General features: G+C 40.2%; 1 protein-coding gene across 1 annotated transcript in view; it reads left to right on the forward strand.

Moving 5' to 3' along the window:
* Positions 1 to 7,200: 7,200 nt before the first annotated feature.
* The window catches only part of LOC138693035 (zinc finger protein 723-like), a 31,919-nt gene continuing 25,549 nt past the window's right edge, over positions 7,201 to 13,570 (forward strand). The window contains exon 1 of the mRNA XM_069816557.1: positions 7,201 to 7,369. The gene's annotated coding sequence lies outside the window, so the exon portion shown is untranslated. The remainder of the gene's footprint in view (positions 7,370 to 13,570) is intronic.

A 13,570-nucleotide genomic window follows, 5' to 3' on the forward strand; every position in this document is an offset into this window, starting at 1 on the left:
GATTTTCTCCGGCGTGAACCCATTTTTTTCAACAACACGAGTTAATAGATCAAAGAACTTTCCGACATTTACTTTGTTAGGCCTAAATGCAGCTGCTCTGGCCGCACTGGTGGCTTCAGGTTTTCTCAAAGCCAACTGTGGATGACGAACCCTAAAACCAGACAACCAGTCTTTGCCAGCTATTTCTTTTGTCTTCGAAAAACTGTGAACTTTACCCAACTTTTCAGCCTACTGGTACGCTAGAAGTCTCAGGTCATAAGTTGTTAGGCCAAACAATCTTTCCTCCATTTTTAATATATAGTTAACTAACAGATTCTCCTCCTCCACTGAGAACACAGTCTTTATTGGTCCTAAACTTTGGACTAAATTTAGGTTATCGGACACTGCCTGTACATCTGCTGCAGTAGGCCTACCAGCTTGTTGTTTCGCAAGTTTCACTTTCCGCTCAATGGTAGACTGTGGTACTTTAAAGGAGTCTGCTGCTTTTTTATAGCCCATTTCTCCCCGCATAACTGAGTCAACAGCAAATCTCATTCACTCTAACTGTCGTCCGTTTGTATGTTCTAACCATTTCGATTTATCTGCAAAGAAAAGTAATCGCCTTTGAGATATCTATTGTCTTACCCCATCCTCGACATTTTAAATCAACCCTGTCTATACTAAGTTAAGATTTAGTAAATATTAATCCTGACACTGGTGAACACATCTATAAAGTCTACAATTTCAACTACTACCAATAATTTTATAAAGAAATAAAACATAATTACCTCAGTACGACAGGGTGATTATAAAGTAAGTACCCATTTTTGTGAAATAACAATTTTTTACTTTTTATTTTCAGTTAATTTGAAAGAATGCTGTCCATTGAAGAACGAATAGCAGTTGTTTGTGGAAGATTGCGTGGATGGACATACCAACGGATCCAAGAGGACTTCAATCGTAGGTTCCGAAAACCTGGGCCAAACAGGAAGACCATAAGCAAGTTGGTGAACAAATTCTAGAGGACAGGCAATGTTGCCGATGTTAAACGTTTTGGGCGGCCATCCACATCAGATGACACCGTGGCGCGTATTGAGGAGGCTATCACACGTAGCCCATCTGCTTCCACCATGCGGCTTAGCAGAGAACTCGGTATCCCTCAGTCGACAGTTTGGAAAACATTGCACTATCGCCTGCACATGAAAGCGTACACAATTAAAGTCCTGCATCACCTTGAGCAAGAGGACTATGCCGCCTGAGAGGCTATGTGCAGGCTGCAGAAGAAGAACAATTGATGAACAATGTGTTGTTTTCCGATGAGGCAACATTTCACACGTGTGGCGTAGTGAATCGTCACAATTGCAGAATTTGGGCTACAGAACAACCACATGAGATACACGGAAAGTTAACGTTTGGTTGGGAATAACAAAATCGACGGTTTATGGACCTTTCATGCTTGGCGAACCGACAATTACTGGAAACAGTTACCTAGATATGCTGCAACAATTTCTTGAGCCTCGGTTGGTAGCCAATGGAATTCTGGACACTGTTGTTTACCGACAGGATGGGGCACCAGCCCATTTCGCTCTCATTGTCCGGGATTATCTTAATGCTACATTTCCGGGACGATGGATTGGCCGTGGGTCAACAAGGTTGTGGGCATCCCATTCTCCAGACTTAACACCACTATGTTTGGGGATTTGTGAAGTCTCGAGTGTACAGGGTCAAGATAAGAGATGTGGACCAACTCAAACGTCGCATCAGAGACGCTGTACGCCTCATTACACCGGATATTCTGGAACGGGTGTTTCGACACTCGGTGCAACGCTGGGAGATGTGTCGAGACATGCGAGGTGGTCATGTCGAAATGCGGTGATTTTGTATGGTATATCACTGTACTTCCTTATAATTATCATTTCAGCTTCGTTGAAGTCCGTTTTCCTAGAAATGGGTACTTACTTTATAATCACCCTGTATATGTCACAGATGTAAAATCACATAACTTTGAATTCACGTAAACTCATTGCGTTCAAGCAGCTCACAATGGCTGTCAACGCTGTCAAATTCAGTCTCTTCGTCAACTCTAATCTGTTCCAACAGGCAGCACCACTGACTGGGTCTGTAGTTTGAATACTCCGTCTTTTCCCGCTTCCCCGTCATGCCCACACTCCCCTATTATAGGCCTCTATCATGTCAGGATATATTTTATTATATTGAAATGTAAGCAGTAATATCATAGATTGCACAAAAATTCATACCTGGTACATATTTCATTTCGAATACTTACCATGGTTGCTCTTCTCTGATTTGGCCAGAATTTTTTACTCTTTAGCAATTCTATTACTTTCCATTTTAACTACAGAAAAAGACAAGACCAATAATATAAGAGCAAATAATATATAACACAATCCTACGGTTATGAGGAAGCTGAATGCAGCAAGACAGATTAATCAGCTGACTTGTTATAATTTTTCACAACTGCATCTAATTCACAAATGCCAACTTTCGTTTTATGAAACAGAAACTCATCCATTTGTAATTTGCAACTTGTGAACACTCAACTTGTGAATTGTAATTTGTAAGCTTTATGAAATAGAGCTCAGGGGCCTGTTTCTCAAAACTCACGGACTATTTATTGGGTTATTTTACGACGCTGTATCAACATCTAGGTTATTTAGCATCTGAATGATATGAAGGTGATAATGCCGGTGAAACGAGTCCGGGGTCCAGCACCGAAAGTTACCCAGCATTTGCTCGTATTGGGTTGAGGGAAAACCCCGGAAAAAACCTCAACCAGGTAACTTGCCCCGACCGGGATTCGAACCCGGGCCACCTGGTTTCACAACCAGACGCGCTGACCGTTACTCCACAGGTGTGGACCTCACGGACTAGTAATACTAGTCTGTAGAGTAGTAATAATAGTTTGTTTTACAAGTCTGTGTTTCTAGAAACTACAAGGGTAAAGTAGTAGTTACCAGTTCACAGACTAGTAATATTGGTCGATTTCACCAGTTCCTAAGAGATTCTGTTTCTCAAAATGCTAATCTAGTTGATTATACTAGTATTCAACAGGAATATTCCTACAAGACTCTAAAGACTGGTGATTTCTATATTATCAGTTACCAGTGACAACCTTTCTCAGATAATCAAAACAAAATATTGTAGTAATTTTTTATATATATGTGGTTTAGAGATTCCGATTGAAGTAGTAAAGAAGTTGTTGTGAGAAGGGCTAAAACTATATCGAGAAGGAACAATTATTATTCCTTTACGGGAGCATTGTTTAAATATAATGAACGGTTTAAATAAAGTGCTGAAAAGCTTGGCGAGTTGTTAAATATAGTGGGACCTGCCATAACAAGACAAATAAATAGTAGTCATGCATTATCAGCAAAGCCTCAAATGCAAATTGCTCTACAAATCGGGATGTTGATTATTTTCCAATGCCATCAGGTTTTTCTTCCCTAGACCAGCAACACATGCAGAATTTTTTTCCTAATAATCTGATACCAATTCATCAACTGCAGTAAATTTTGCTGGATTTCCTCCTCCACTGCCAGTTCTTCTGACATTGTCAACTTTAGCCTACAAATTAAATACAAAACGACACTAATTTATGAATAGATCAAACGTAAAACTGGAAAAAAAAAAAAAAAAACTAACGAATTTTTCAAGTCATAAGTGGCATTCATGTCGCCAGTAGACCCACTAGCTACATAATGTGTTCATATTATGATACTGTGAACTTGAATTGGTACTCGTCAAAGTTGCTTTCTTAATGTTGGGCCTGTAAGTGTCTCTAACATATGCATAATCTTTGTTCTGAGGTATCAGTTCCATACCCTCACATATTACAAATTTTTTTGTCCATTCGCTTACTTTATCATTTTTTATTATTATGCTTGAAAAAGCACCGAATGATATATCCTTTGATTCATTAATCATATTGAGTATAGTTAATTTGCTTTCAATTGATGGAATTTCAAGAAAAGAGAGAAGTAAGAACCAAAACACAAACAACTTAGCCTTCTAAACTCAAATAACAATACCTACCAATGGCTATAAATAAATGAACTCAATCAGCTGACTAGTGAAACAGATCATGTGACTAGTGAAAAATTGTCACAAGTTACTAGATTGGTAAAATAGTTTGAGAAACAGAATCTACTAGAGGTGGTGAAATATACTCTGGTAACTAGTAATTGGTGAACTACTAAACTAGTATTTTTGAGAAACAGGCCCCAGGAGTTGTGTACCCAGTTTATGAGAGATCACTGTTGAGACTTGAGATCACTGGGGCTAACACATTGCTTACGGGATTACACAAGCTGGCGCATAGCACGATCGAGAGTAGGTCTCTGTGAGTCATGACAATTTCTGCCGCTAGGTTCGCCTCTCTGCCCTATGAAATGATTAATAGTACCATTACAAAGCATTGTGCATCGTGAGAATAGTTCGATTAATTGTGCATTACTGATTGAGTACAATATTATAAATATGCCAAGCATATTACAGTGTTATTTGAAGTTTGTTCAGCTAAGTTATATTCGAAAATTGTCTGTGTTTTGCTATGTGAAGAACTCGGTACCAACAGGTCGTATCTTTATAGGTTAAGGTAAATGTCAAAGTTCTCTCATATAACAAGCAATGCTATGTTAAAAGTGGCGAATTGCATTTTCCGACTCTCGAATGATGTGACCCGAAATGTAAAATAATTTCATGCATTGTTTCACTTACCAAGCATTACTGATATAGGCCTAATGAAAATGTGAATGACGTGATGTAAACATTGAAGATAATGTTGTTACTGTTTTCCCTTTCTCTTTTAGAAAATACCGACAAAAGTAATGAATTATCTTCATGCTGTACTTATTAGGTAATTAATGTGTATTTGTCTGTATTTTAGACCTGTGTATTGTTACGTAATTATCAGTGAATTAGGTTAGAGAACTTAACAAGGTTAGTATGAGATAAGGTAAACAAGGTTAGTATGAGATAAGGTAATGCACCTCAAACTGTAACTAATAATGGCTGCTGCCGAAATAGGCTGAGGTGGTTATCGTGTGAAACAAATTATATCTGGAATATCTAGTTTTATTATATACGGATACGTAAAGTTTTTTTTGTTTTTTTTTTTTTTTTGTTTTAGTATGTGTTTGTAATTTTGTGAGGTTATGTCTAGCCTAATTTCTTTTTATTCTTGTATCATTACCAATACATTAATTTATTTTATATTCATTTCAAGTGTTACATCTATGGTGGCAACTCTACTTATGTTAGGATATGAAGTAACAGTATATATTCAACTTCATCATTTGCTAAAAATGACGAATGTGTTCGACTCATTCCATCGTCATTTCTTCTTATGTATGTGAACCACGTTCGTTCTAAAAGTGCTACAATAAATGAACACTATAGACAACGTGATGGAACAATTTACAAGTTACTGTTAAAATGCTCAACATTTTCAAGTGGTGCTATACCCATTGTTTCAAAATGTACATACATATTTTTACATTTCTATAAGAGGTGTCATAAATTATTTCAGCATATTTGTAAATTCTTCAAAATTAATCCTTCTAATTAATACCATAAAGTAATGAAATAATATAGCCTAGGCCTATATGTGATTTTATACTACCGGTATTGATGTTGATCTTGGTAAATTAATCCAATTTCACAGTGTTGTCTTTTGTATTGTGGTTCATAACAATTATCACAGCATGTACGTGGAAATGTTTTTAAAATAATAAATTCTAGCTCATGATTTTAACTGGTCGTTTCAATGGGAGGTTATATTGGAAAGATGATCACAAATGGATAATTTACTGCAAGATACAAGAACACTCAATAGATTAATCAGTAGGCCTATAGAAATGTTTTCACCACTGCAAGAAAAAATTGCGCAATAATTATACTTCTCAGTTATTGTGACGTCCGTATTTTTTTTAAAAAGAGAGGGAAAAGTTAGGCCTTCTTGCAAATGCGTAATTATGAGTTCAAGGAAATTAAAGATAATGCAGTACCTTAATTAGTTGCAATATCTTATTTAATAACAATATTAATAATATTAGGTGAAAAGGGTAGGCTATAGTGCGTATATGTAAGATGTCAAGTTAATTTATTTCCGGAAATGTTTGGTGTATGAACTGAAGTACAGAGCAGACAGTCCCTCAGTTTATATGTAATATGTTTTAATATCAAGAATGACAGCCTTTTATTGTAATATAATTGAGGAGTAGACGTTTGCAAATTACGTCTATTGTCCATAAAATATTGTACGAAGCATTTAATAAGGAATGATGAGTCCTTTAAATGTCCCAAATGTCAATGTCTTTTAAGTGTTCTGCTATGAATATATAGGTCAGAACAGCGCTCCGAGCGGCGGAATTGGCATTACGAGGGAACCACTCGTTGCTTACGGGAATCTCGTAAGCAACGGAACCACTTCAGACTAGAGTTGGGTCGATTCGTGAACGAATCGTTCATTCGAACGACTAATAATAAAGAATCGTAAGAATCGATTCGTGGTATCAACGAATCGTCGTTCAAAAGAATCGTAACGAATCGTCATTCAAAAGAATATGAAGGAATCGGCATGGTATCGTAACCCACGATTCTATTCGTTGTTTGATGTAACCTGTCAACGGACATTTCCGAACCGTGTCGAATGCTCCCGAGCGAGAGTGAAATCAAAATATGTACTGCATTTGTTAAGTATGGAAAATAATGAACACAAACCTGAAATTTGCATAGTTAAATAGAGTTGTAATGCAAAAAATGTACTTCATAATAAGGTTCAGTTGATAAATTATAATTTAGAGACATTATCTTGGGTAATTTTGTAGACTAATGGAGTTCATACTGAATGGTTCCAGCCAATGAGAAAGAGACAATCCAATGTCTCGCCTCTTATGCCATCTATGAGAGAGATGTAGAACGTTTTTGTTCTACGCGTGGTTTGGTGTCTTGCGACGATTCAAAAGAATAGTTTGAATCGTAGACTGGGAAGAATCGTGAACTCGTTGACGATTCAAAAGAATAGTTGGAATCGCAGACTGAGAAGAATCGTGAACGAATCGTTAGAATCGATTCGTAATGTGTGATTGAATCGTTGGAATCGACTTCTGAAAAAGAATCGTGTTGCCCAACTCTACTTCAGACTCGTTTTTCAAACTCTATGCGCCAGCTTGTATAATCTCGTAAGCAACGGGCTAACACGACATAGCATCTCGGGAGCAGTGAGACAATTACAGCACCACGGCAGCATTGATGTCTTTCGTTCCTGAGTGCCCCGGAAGAAGCAATAAAGTTTACTCTTCAGTGGATTCGTGAATATATAGTTACGTAGTTCCTTACGTATTGGTTTAGTAGGATTACAAGTGCAAGAGTAAGTTGCAAAATGTTATTTCCAACGTATATAGCACAACAAAAAACTTCAGACTAGAATATAACAGTCGTTTTGTTTTCATTTCATCTGTTTTACTATTGCCGCCATTTCGTGACATGTTTTAGTTGGTAAAAGGTAAAGTATCCCCGTAACATGCCATGAAGGCACTTAGGGGGCATGGAGGCAGAGCCCCATGCTTTCCATGACCTCGGCACTAGAATGAGGTGGTGTATGTTTTAGTTGGAGGGACTGTGATATTAAATGAGGGGGAAAGAACTGACCACCTTATTCCATTATCTCCTTGTTTAGTTGCGTCATGAATTGCCCTGATTTTCTACATTGATTTTTTTTTTTGCCAGTTAACCAGCCCACGGACTATTTCGCATCTTCGAAGTTGCTGTAATATTTATGTTTGTTACAATGCAGCATATTTTCCCTTCGTAAGAAGAAACAACATGATACGAGAATTAAACAGTGATAGAATTAGATTGGTGAGAATTAAAAAGAGAAAAAAAAGGAAATTAGCCAATACTAAGGTGGATGCTCCTGTTATGGCCATGTTCCTGATATGGCCACCCCCCTATTGTGAGTTAGTTAACCAAAAAATCCGCTAAATTGCAGCAGCATCCAGTGAAAGGGCATCCTGGTATGTCACTTGATCGTTTTCCGTACAGTCAGGTTGAGCAATATGGCGTCAGTTGCCTGTTTTGCGGTTTTCATGTGACCTCTTCTTATTTTTCTCTGGTAAGTCTCCTTTGTTTTATGCATGTTTTTCAAAGACTTGTTTCATGAAAACCATCGTACTCCATTCAGTTATTAATGTTCTGTTGATTGGTGCTGTAGTTGATGGCGTATCTTTTACTAGTTGTCCATAATCAAACGATTTTCGTGAAAGCTTACCTGCTTCTGATATGGCTATATCAAATGCACCATGGCCATATCAAGTTCATTTCACTTTTATTTTTACACGTGACAAATTTACATGCCTTATAGCTGAGATTAGGCAAAAATGTTGTATTTTAAGAAAAACAACTTAATTTTTTTATGGAAAAACCTGTTTTGCCTACACTTTTGAATTATAAAAAAGATTATTAAGTGTCATTTTTATTCCTTTTACACCAAAATTATTTAATTTTAACACAACTGCGCTATCAAACTGAAAACAATAACGGTTTGTAGAACATGGAACAAGGGTGGCCATATTATGTGCACATGTTCCTGATATGGCCACTAGGTAGACTTTTGGAATTAGGGACTTTTTGGACAATTAAAGGTATTTTTATGGGGAAAAGAAATTGTTTTAAGAAAGTCCATTAGACTGAGAACGAGTAAGAAAAAAGTGGTTTACATTTTTTCAAAATGGCGGCTAGAAAAATTCTCAAACCTTAGCATGGCCATATCAGGGACACCTACCTAATATTGCTTGAACCAGAAGGTTACTTATGTCCCAGACACTATAGAAACTTGCTAAAATACCTTGAAAATGCCTTGGATTTATAGTATTGATTAGAAGAAATGGTAATCTCACACTATATGCTGCGATGCGAAATGGCATGGCGGACGAACGCAAGGCTACTACGTAAATCCAATTATGGATGTATCCATGGCAGCCAACGCTACACTCCTTAGCGATGACAGAAAGATTGATATCATGTATTTGAAAAGCCAATAAGTTGTAGCTGTATGAAATCGTGGACGTAGGCCTTTTTTATAGACAGAACACAGTCGCATTGATACGATGCCTCCGGCTCAGAAAATATGTACGGCAGAGAAACTGTTGACCAAACATATTATTACCCCGGTTCGATCCCCGTATAAATGTAACTCCTTGGCACATATATGGGTACAAGAGAATTACAAATAATCATAAAATTAGAATATACTATGATCCAATGATAGGAAAGGGAATGGACTGAGAAGACAGAGAGTCGACCAGAGGACAGAGAGTGGACTGAGAGGACAAAGACTGGACTGAAAGGACAGAAGGTAGTAGGGTAATGACAGGAAAGACGTTGGACTGAGTGCACATAGAGTGGACTGAGAAGGCAAAGAGTGAACTCAGAGGACAGAGAGTGGACTGGTAGGACAGAGAGTGTAATGACAGAACAGAGATTGGACTGAGAGGACATAGAGTAGACAGAAAAGACAGAGAGTGGACTGATAGGACAGAGTGTAGTCATAGAACATAGATTGGACTGAAAGCACATAGAGAGGACTGAGTGGACAGACAGTGGACTGAGAGGACATAGAGTGAACTGAGAGAACAGAAAGTGCACTGGTAGCACAGAAAGTGTTGTGAGAAGATGGAGATTTGAACTGAGAGCACATAGAGTGCACTGAGAAGACAGAGAACTCAGAGGACATAGACTTGGACTGAGAGGATAGAGAGTGGACTGGTAGGACAGAGAGTGTAGTGAAAGGACAGAGATTGCACTGAGAGCACATAGAGTGGACTGAGAGGACAGAGTGTAGTGACAGGACAGAGATTGGACTGAGAGAACATAGAGTGGACTGAGAAGAGAGAAAGCGGACATAGAGGGCAAAGACTGGACAGGTAGGACAGAGAGGGTAGTGGCAGGAAAGACGTTGGACTGAGAGCACATAGAGAGGCCTGAGAAGACAAAGATTAGACTCAAAGGACAGAGAGTGGGCTGATAGGTCAGAGAGTGTAATGACAGGACAAAGGTTGGATTGAGATCACATAGTGGACTGAGAAGACTTAGAGTGGACTGAGAGGATAGAGGGTGGACTGAGAGGCCAGAGACTGTGGTGACAGGACAGTCATTGGTCTGAGATCACATAGTATGGAGTTAGAAGACAGACAGTGGTCTGAGCGGACAGAGAGTGACTGGTAGGACAGAGAGAGTAGTGACAGGACAGAGATTGGACTGAGAGCACATAGTGTGAACTGAGAAGACAGAGGGTGGACTTAGAGGACATAGAATTGACTGAGAGTTGTCTGGTAGGATAGAGTGTAGTTGGCAGGACAAAAATTGGACTGAGAGCACATAGAGTGGACTGAGAAAAAAGAGAGTGGACTGAAGGGAAAGAGAGTGTAGTGACTAGTGACAGGAGAGAGATTGGACTGAGAATACAGAATGGACTGATAGGACAGAGAATATAGTGGCAGGACAGAAATTGGACTGAGAGCACATAGAGTAGACTGAGAGCATAGAGAGTAGATTGAGAAGACAGAGAGTGGTCTGAGAGGACATAGGGTGGACTGAGAGGACATAGCCTACTGGACTGGTAGGACAGAGAGTGTAGTGAAAGTACAGAGATTGGAGCAAGAGCACATAGAGTGAACTGAGAAGTTAGAGAGTGGTCTGAGAGGACGGAGGGTTTATTGAAAGAGAGATTGGACTGAGAGCACATAGAGTGGACTGAGGGGACAGAAAGTGCACTGAGACGACATAGAGTGAACTCAGATGACATAGAGTGTAGTGAGAGGATAGAGAGATGACTGAGAGGAGAGAGAGTGCCGTGTCAGTCCAATATTTGTCCTACCTGTCCAGTATCTTTCTCTGACTCTAGTCTCTATCCTCTCAGTCCACTCTATGTCCTCCTAGTCCATCCTTTGTCCTCTCAATCCACTCTGCGTTCACTCAGTCCAATCTCAGTTCTGTCACTTCACTCTCTTGTCCTCTCAGTCCACTCTATGTCCTTTCAGTCCACTCCCTGTTCTCGCAATCCACTCTATGTCTTCTCAGTCCACTGTCTGTCTTCTCAGTGCTTTCTAAGTGCCCTCAGTCTAATCTCTGTCCTGTCAGTATACTCTCTGTTCTACCAGTCCACTCTCTTCTCAGTTCACTCTATGTGCTCTCAGTCCAATCTCCGTCCTGTCACTACACTCTCTGTTTTTCCAGTTCGCTCTCTTCTCAGTCCATTCTGTGCTCTCAGTCCAATCTCTGTCCTATCACTACAATCTATCTCTTACCAGTCAACTCTGTCCTCTCAGTCCACTCTGTGTCTCAGTCCAATCTATGTACTCTCAGTCCAATTCTGTCCTGTCACTACACTCTGCAGTACCAGTCAAGTATATGTCCTCTCAGTCCACTCTGTGTCCCCTCAGTCAACAACCTGTCTGTCTGTCTGTTCAATGTCTGTTCGGTCACTACACTCTCAGTCCTCCCTCTATCCTCTCAGTCCACACTGTCATCTGAGTCCATTCTATTTGTATTTTAGTTGGTTATTTAACGACGCTGTATCAACTACTAGGTTATTTAGCGTCGATGAGATTGGTGATAGCGAAATGATATTTGGCGAGATGAGGCCGAGGATTCGCCATAGATTACCTTGCATTCACATTACGGTTGGGGAAAACCTCGGAAAAAACCCAACCAGGTAATCAGTCCAAGCGGGGATCGAACCCGCGCCCGAACGCAACCTCAGACCTTCAGGCAAGCGCCTTAACCGACTGAGCCACGCCGGTGGCTGGGTCCACTCTATGTTCTCCCAGTCCACTCTCTGTCGACTCAGTCCAGTCTCTGTCCTCTCAGTCACTCTATGTGCTCTCAGTCCATTCTCTGTTCTGTCACTATACCCTCAGGTCCACTCTCTGTCCTCTCAGTCCACTCTATGTCATCTGAGTCCACTCTTTGTCCTCTCAGTCCACTCTGTCCGCTCAATGGCCTCTCAGTCAAATCTCTGTCTTCTCAGTAAACTCAGTCCATTCAGTTCAATCTCTGTTCTGTGATTACACTCTCTCCTCTCAGTCCACTCTGTATCCTCTAAGTTCAATCTATATCATCTGAGTTGACTATATGTCGTCTCAGTCCACTCTCTCCCCTCAGTTCACTCTATGTGCTCAGTCCAATCTCCGTCTCAGTTCACTCTCTATCACCTCAGTCCATTCCGTGTGCTCTCAGTCCAATCTCTATTCTATGAGTATACTCTCTGTCCTCTCAGTTCTGTCTATGTCCTCTCAGTCCACTCTATGTCCTCTCAGTCCTCTCTATGTTCTGTCAGTCCGCTCTGTGTCTCCTCAGTCCAGTCAATGTGCTGTCAGTCCAATCTCTGCCCTGTCACTACACTGTCCTACCAGTCCTCCCTCAGTCCACTCTGTCTTGTCAGGCCACTCTATATGCTCTCAGTCTACTTATGCGGTCTCAGCCGAATTTCTGTCCTGTGATTATACTCTGTCCTGCCTTCCACTCTCTTTCTTCTCAGTCCATTCTATGAGCTCTCAGTCCAATCTCTGTTCTGTCAGTATACTCTCTGTTCTACCAGTCCACTCTCTTTCATCTCAGTCCACTCTATATGCCCTCTGTCCTGTCACTACTCTTTCTGTACTACCAATCCACTCTGTCCTCTCAGTCCACTGTGTTCTCTGCCCACTCTATGTGCTCTCAGTCCAATCTCTGTCCTGTCACTACACACTCTGTCCTACCAGTCTATATCTGTCCTGTGTGTCCTCTCAGTCCACTCTCTGTCTTCTCAGTCCGCCCTATATGCTCTCAGTCCAATCTCTGTCCTGTCACTTCACTCTCTGTCCTACCAGTCCACTCTGTCTTTTCAGTCCACTCTTTGTCTTCTCAGTCCACCCTATGTGCTCTCAGTCCAATGTCTGTCCTGTCACTACTTTCTGTGTCCTACGAGTCCAGTCTTTGCTCTCTCTCTGCCTCTCTGTCCACTCTATGACATCTCAGTCCACTCTCTGTTTTCTCAGTCCACTCTATGTGCTCTTAGTCCTTTCCCTGTCCTGTCATTGGATCATTTCATTTTCTAATTTTACGATTATTGAAATTCTCTCTTACTCACACATGTTCCAAGGAATTACATTTATACAGGGATCGAACCCCGGTAATAATTTGTTTGTCAACAGTTCCTTTGCCGTACGGGTTTCCGGAGCTTGACGCATCGTGTGAATGCGACTCTGGTGTTCTGTCTATAAAGTACGTCTACGATTTCATACAGTTATAACTTATTGGCTTTTCAAATATATGATAGCAACCTTTTTCTCTTTGCTAAGTAGTGTAGTGTTGGCTGCCATGCATACATGCATAATTTGATTCGTATAGTAGCATTGCGTTCGTCCGCCATGACTTCTCGCAGCATATAGAGTGAGATTAATTTTCGAAAATCGTACTGTGTGAATAAAGAATACGGCCATATTTCGTTAATATGATGTAATTCGAAGCATAAACTGGAGTGCGTTACAGTGTCGCCAGCATAATACTACACACCAAATCTAACCTAACC

Source organism: Periplaneta americana, chromosome 17 (genome assembly GCF_040183065.1).
Source record: "Periplaneta americana isolate PAMFEO1 chromosome 17, P.americana_PAMFEO1_priV1, whole genome shotgun sequence".
Taxonomy (NCBI): domain Eukaryota; kingdom Metazoa; phylum Arthropoda; class Insecta; order Blattodea; family Blattidae; genus Periplaneta; species Periplaneta americana.